The sequence below is a fragment of the Tinamus guttatus genome, unplaced genomic scaffold (assembly GCF_059628265.1).
Source record: "Tinamus guttatus ecotype Peru unplaced genomic scaffold, ASM5962826v1 Tinamus_guttatus_pri_ptg000676l, whole genome shotgun sequence".
In the NCBI taxonomy this organism is placed as follows: Eukaryota; Metazoa; Chordata; class Aves; order Tinamiformes; family Tinamidae; genus Tinamus; species Tinamus guttatus.
Window position 1 is genome coordinate 786084 of NW_028289210.1, and position 6897 is coordinate 792980.

The window sequence follows — 6897 nt, forward strand, 5'->3', positions numbered from 1 at the left end:
CAGAGGGATAATCTAACAGCCGTGTGTTAACAGCACCGCTTGCTAAAACCTGAAGAATACTGCTAAAACCTTCTTGGCTCCTTCCGAGCTTCAAAACCAATACCAGCTGCTTGGCATTGGGCATCAGGAACAGTTTTCCACCCCTGTGCTAGGTGGGAGTGTGGAGAAATGCCCCTGCGCAGGGCTGTGAGGATAGCAGAGCTTCAGGTCTGTGTGTCCGAGGAAACTGAGCCGCTTGTTACCTGCACTCTGTGTTTCGTGGAATACACAGCGAGTCCTTAGCTGTGGTGAATGGGGGGAACTGCCCTTGCTTCCCTAGCAGCAAGGTGAGGGGAATCTGTGTGTGAAGGGAAAAGGACGTCCTTATGTGTAAAGGACACAAATTGTGTGTCTGGGCTGTGCCAAGCTGACAACGATATCCTTTTGACCCTGGTAACTCCTACTGGCTTCCAAGCCCAGTGTCCATGAAGGGCTAGCTTATTTTAAGGAACAGGAGATTTTGTTTTGGATACGACTCTGTATGCCGCTTCTGGGCACTGCACTCAGTCATTATTTCACATAGCTACCTGGAGAAGTGGTAAGATGCCCCGTTAAACGATGATAAGGGAAAAGGAAAACCACAGAAGGGATTCCAGGAGGCAAAGGTAAGGAAGGGAGGAAAGAGGTGAAAAACATGGAAAGCCGGAAAAGTTTGTTACGAAGTTTGTTTGCCCCAGGCCGAGTCCCCGCTCTCCATCAGCTCTGTTGAGTGACAATGATGCGGTGTCCAGCAAGAGCGCAGGAGGGCTGAGGGGCAGCGGGACGTGCTCCAACACCCGGCGAGAGGGCAGTAAGGATGTGCTGGTGTTTCACTGCCTTACTGAGGGGGTCATTCTGCATCGATTGTTTATCAGATGGCCGCAGTCAGGGCGCTTACAGTAGGAGCGTTTTCCTTGATTGTATAAGCACCTTGTTGTAAATTCCGTTAGCCAAAACCCTAAGGTTGCTAAGACAAAACTTCTATAAGTTTTTAAAATAGGAAATGTTTTCACATCTGTGCTAGTTGTTTCTCCCACCCTCCACAGGGGAATGCCTGGATTGCTGATGGATGAGAAGTTCAACTTCACTTTGACAACATCTTTTCTCGAATACCTGAGGTTCTCACTTTCTGTTTCTGTAGAATAAAAGCTCCTCAACCTTCCCCTTGCAGACTGTGGGCATAAAGGTTTGCTGTGGCTTGCCCAGAACACCTTTCCATGTTGTCAGCTTCTTGCTTCTGTCATCTCTGTAGCCGGAGAAGAAAGGTAGGCAGTGATCCTAACCTCTTGTCCACAGGAAACTAGGCAACTTCCTGCAAGAGTTGTACCTTCTGCATCGAGCATTCACCTTCCCGATGGAGCGCTGTTGGCTCTGCTGCTGCTGCGAGGCAGCCGCGCTAGAGAGAGCAGCGGGGTACGTTGTCTGCTACAGCTGGTCAGCAAGAAGAGCTGCGCTCCATGGGTCGCTTTGCTCTGCTTTTGAACCGGTGTAAAGGTATTCCTCGGTGGTTGTGCTGGTGAAAAGCAGGGAGAGCTCAAGGGAAAAGAGGTTCCGATTGTGGTGTGGTCAGTTCTCGAGAGGCCTGTGTCTTGTCTTAGGAAATGAGGGATCGGAACTTGCTGTCTGCAGCTGGCTTGGTTTGAGTCGGAGACTTGAACTCGGCACTTCTGCCTTCCACGTGGCTGTCCTCATCATCAGCCCGGTGGGTTTTCAAGTGTGGGCTTTTTCCTTCTTTTGTCTGAGATGCAAAACGGACTGCAAACGGAAGCTCTTCCAGAAGTGCTGCAGTAGGGCAGAACCCCTTGCTCTCGGTTTATAGTCCAAAGTGAAACTGTCAGCCTGGGTTCCCGTGGATTTTTCAGGTTTTTCTCAGTTCAGTCGCAGTCTCAAACGCAGTCGACGTCTACGCGATGCTGCGGCTGCTGCCCGGCCGGAGCCCGGCGGCGTCGCCGCTCTGCGAGCGCCGCTGCCCGCTCGCAAGCAGGCGCTTTGTGCGGCCCTGCAAATAGGCACTGCCTCCAACCAGCCTGTCGGTCAGCAAATAAAACTGTTGCTGAGCCCCGAGGCGCTGCGCGGCCAGACGGGGCCTCTGGCCGTGTGCCTGCTGCTTTGTGTCCAGAAACTACCGGAGCCGCCGCGCTCTGGGCAGAGTCTCCCCTTGGGACCTCGCTGTGTGAACTAGTGCTCGCAGGATTTTGCTTTACGAGCCACGGGGGCTTCCAGAGCATTAGCAGCTGAAACCAAGTGGCTTCTTTGCATTTATATGCCTTGCCTTCTGCTAACCTAAAAATGTTGGAACCGTATGTTTTTTGGGAAGAAAAAGACAGTGAGTGTAAACGTCCTTTTGCTTCCAGAACAAAGTCTGAATGGGTCAAGTTCTGCCCTGTGAGGCAAAACTGGCTTCAAGGGATGCTTGACCCGTGTTTTGTGAGAGCTTTGGTGTAAGCTCAGGATTTAAGGTCTAATACTGAGGAGGTGAATCCTGTGCTCTTTACGTGTTCAGCAGCAGCAGCTTCTGAGGTGAATTCTAACAGAAAAGGCAGAAAGGCTTGAAAAAAACCCTCCATTCCAGTCAAGTTCACCTGCTGGCTCCAAATCTGGCTGTAAAAGCTTGTGCAATATATCAGCTGAAATATTTATCACACACGAGCCTATTCCTTGGCAGATGGGCTTCTCCTGAGGGCTGCATCCTGAATTTACGTAGCTGAAGCCGCTTTATCTCTAGAAAACAGAAGTCGCTGCTCTGTCTAGCAATGAGCCAGCTCCAGAGGTTTGTTATCCCGCGGGGAATACCCGTGAAACCAGAAGCCCCTGACGGAGGTTTCCCCGGCTTGGCGCGGCTCTGACTCGCTCCTTCCCCACTTCCCACATCGGCCTGAGGAACCTGCACCCTCTGCTCCCCTCTGCGCTGGAATCCAGCGGCTGGTGGCGTTCGGGTGGCGAGGAGGCTCCATGAACCCGTCCCCGTGGAACCACTCGAGCCCCCTGACGGGCGTTTGGCCTTGGTGGCGTTTCCTGTGTGTCTGGATGCATCTGGAATTTCTGGTGTGCGTTGTATCCTTGAATAGGGTTTTTCCCCAAAGCATGAGAAAAGTCTGTGTCCTACCTATCTTCCCTTTGGAGGGAGAAAAGAAAGAAGATGTAGCCTTTAGAAAACATCAACTATAGAAGGAAATACCTCCTCCACGTTGTTCGTGTTGCCTCTTTAAATTCTCGAAGTTGTGAAGGATTCCCTTTCATACGAGCCACTCACTGAGACATGTACAGTGAGAGAGAACAGTAGCAGTCCTATATTTCCTTTTAATTCAGTGAGAGAATTGAGAATTGCTTCTGTATGCCCTACAGGACAGATCTCTACTCTTTCCATAAAAGAGCTTTTTTTTAGCTCTTAAATATTTCTGATAACGTACCAGACTTATTTTTAAGATGGGAAAGTCTGTTGCAATGTTTTGAATTCCTAAATCACTGACTGACCAGCATGATCTGAGAACTGTGCAAGCTATTAAAGCCTTACATGGCAATTTTTATTTACTTGCAAATATTTTTCAAATGAAAACTTTTGCAGCTTGCTACCTCACACAAACTCTTCAGCTTTAATCTGCCTTACATTTTGTCAGGAAAGTCATGATTTTTAGTTCATTTCACTAATAATGTGGATGCAAAAGCAGCACATTTTTTGCGTCCCCAGTTCCTAGCAGGTAACGAGCATGTTGGGACAGTAGATGACCTTGCTGGAGACGTACAAATTGCAGGAGGCAGCAGGAGTAATGGCTCATTAATCAAATGATTGTAATATTTCAGTTGAAAATCTGTGCAAACATGGGCAGACTCGGTTTCAGTGACGCCACTTGAGGGCTCGTGCTGCTGGCCACGAAAGGTCCTTGATGTTTCTACGATTTTATGCTGCAGCTCTCAAAGTCAGTGTTTGTTTCTAGCCCAAGGGCAATTTAGCTTTAGTCTTAACCTCACCACATGAAAATTATTATAGAGCTTATAGTTAGTGTATTGCTTATCTGATTACATTCATGAGGCTTAAACCAAATGAAATCCTCGACTGTTAGTTCAGTAGAAAAATTGTGCGGGTCTTGGAGGGTTTGGTCTGTGGGCTGCTGGGGAGAACAGTTTGGAAAGAAAGCGTCTCCTTCCACTGCACCTTCCAGCCCCAACTTGGGACCAGGTTTAGGGTGTTTTCCTCGAAGGTCTACAAATGGCACCGGGAAGGAGGGGTGCTGTTGGTTTGCAAGTGAGCCCGGGTACAGGGGCAATAAACGCAGGAATAATGCGCATATTTGTCATCAACAGGCAGTGAGAGGGGAAGATCCCAGCGAAAGGCGTGAGCTAGAAGCAAGGAGGTGTGGAAGAGCAATGAGGGGAACGACGGCCCTACGGCAAAAATAGAATAAATGGCAAGAAGGGAGGAGTGTTCGGTGAAATGTGGAGCAGGAGGAGACTGTTGTTTGCCTAGTATTAGCTGGAAATGTCAGGCAGAATTCTCTGCAGGAATGGCAGGATGGGCAGCTCCGTGTGCGTGTGTCGAGGGGGTTAGAAACCAGGGCTGAGAGATCCCCACTGCTAATGAGGCGAGTCCTTCAATGCAAGTAGGATGAAGCAGCCGCTGCCGCTTGATATCTTTAGATCAGCAGGAGCAGATAATTTGCACTAGGGAGTTTTCTGCTAACCACATGAAGAGGTCTCTGAACCATTAATATAGCAGGGGGTTATTAATAAGCCTCGGAGCTCAGGGACGCTCTGGGGGGACTTGGGAGCAGCTATGGAAATTCAGATGACCTAATTCTGGGTCTGTCAGCCTGCTTTCAGCACTGGCAAAGCAATGGAGGACTTGATGTGGGGCAAAAATTGAAAAAAGAAACAGAAGGTAATATAATTGTGGCTAGTGACTAATGCAGACTGATGGGGAATGGCTTGGGCTGTGTTGAGCTAAGCATATTTTATGAGACTTCAAGTCTGGCAGATACAGGAGTTACAAGAATGTTTGGGCTTGTGGAGAGGTTTTAGTGCTGAAAAGTCCAGGCGTTTTCTGTTAAACTAGAATATTTCAGAATGGCTTTTGGTGCGTTCAGCGGGTTCTGTGTTAGATATCCAATGTTAATGCCAAACAGGAGATCATGATGGACAGGGAATGCTGCTTGTGGATTCTGATGTGTTTATTAATGTTGTTATTAGTTGGGACAACACACACAAATGCGGCTGTGTCCTCTGCAAGCAGAATTTCGTGTGGGAATAGCAAGGAATGAAAGGATGGCTCTGAGACCTGTCACCCCGAGCAGCCCCAGCCAGAATGAGCTCTGGGCTCTGCTGAGCTCAGACGTGGGCTGAACACAGGGCTTAGGGACGTCTGTGCCGCATGGATGGGGTTGTAGGTACTTAACTGCCTGGGAGCATCGGGCAAACCCTGTGGCTTGGGCAGAGCAAGGAAGCGGCTCCGCTGGGGTGGCGGGTCCCGCTGAGCTCCCCGGGTGCTCCCCGCAGCGCCGCCTGATCCCATTACGCCTGATCCCGCGGCAGCGGCGGCCGCCTTCCGGGATGATGCCGAGCGGTGACGCCAGCAGCGCCGCTAATCCCGGCTATCCCGAAGGGCTGCCTGCAGGTGTCCGCTGGCACTCGCCTCCCCGTGGCACGTGTTGCCCAGCCGAACCGGGCGCGCGGGGCTGCGTGCGGACAGCCCACCCGGCTGCGTGGGTCTGCCGCAGCTCGAGGGCACAAAACACGAGCCGAGGGGTTTTGTGCAGAACAGGTTTGAACAGTCCATAGAGATGTCAGAAGAAGCTGAGAAATGTTTTATATACTTAGCTGACTCAGATTGTTTTCATTTTTCTGTATGTATTTATGTATAGCTACAGTTTTGTGCATGCGCGTGCCGCTGCGTTGGAGCAAGCTCGCTGCAGTCACACCAGTTAAACCCCGAGTTGGTGCCCACTTACAAAAATGAGAGCAGAGCCCTCTGTCCATGCTGAACTGAGGCGTATGGAAACGCTTTACTGATCCTCTGCTCACAGGCTACCCCGCAGAGAGCAGGAACCCGTGTCTTGTACACCCTAGGCATGATGAAGAGATGCAGTATTTGGGAGGCTTGGCCTGTTCGAGGTTCAGCACCTGGTCTCTAAGGCACGGCAGTGACCCTCCGGGCAGCTCAGGTGAGAGCTCTCTGTCAGTGGATCAGGTGGAAAGAGAAAACAGTTCCGACAGCCACAAAACCAGGAGCATCTCTGGCGCTGAAGGACCTGTGTGTTGTCTGCTACTGCAGACCAAGCAAGGGTAACAGTTAGACCAAACCTGTGCCTACATTTTGAGAAAAAGAGCGCCCTATAGTCAAAAGGTAAATCACAGGGTTGTATTGCTTTGTTTTGTTTTGTTTTTCTTTGTGACAACCTGTCGTTGGTTCTGTAAAAGGCTTGTGAGCTGGAAGCAGTTCTGGAGTTGGTTTTGTTTTGTGCTTAGTCGGAGAGAGAAAGTTTCAGAAAAAAGCATTTTCAGGTGGTGAGATATCACAGGGTTATGTGGCACTCATTGCTCAAGGAGAACGGAGGATGCTGAAGGACTTCCATATGAGCACGCCGGTAGTGGGAAGCACCACGGGTATCTGCTTCCCACCTCTCCAGCGCAGAGACGGTGTCTGGGTCACGGTCAGCGCTGTGGTCGGTGAGCATCTGTGTGGGGAACTCATGAGCAAGAGGAGCTGTAGAACAGGAGTCTCATGTCATGGCTGGAATAAGTACTGGGATGGGAAATGTGGGCCTGAGGGGCCCTGGCGTGTGGGGGAGACAGCAGGAAAAGCAGAAATGTGTAGTTTGAGGGTTATAAAGGGCTCGACTCCAAGTGCTGCAAGTCAATAAATGCTAGAGATGCCATTTCCTTTCT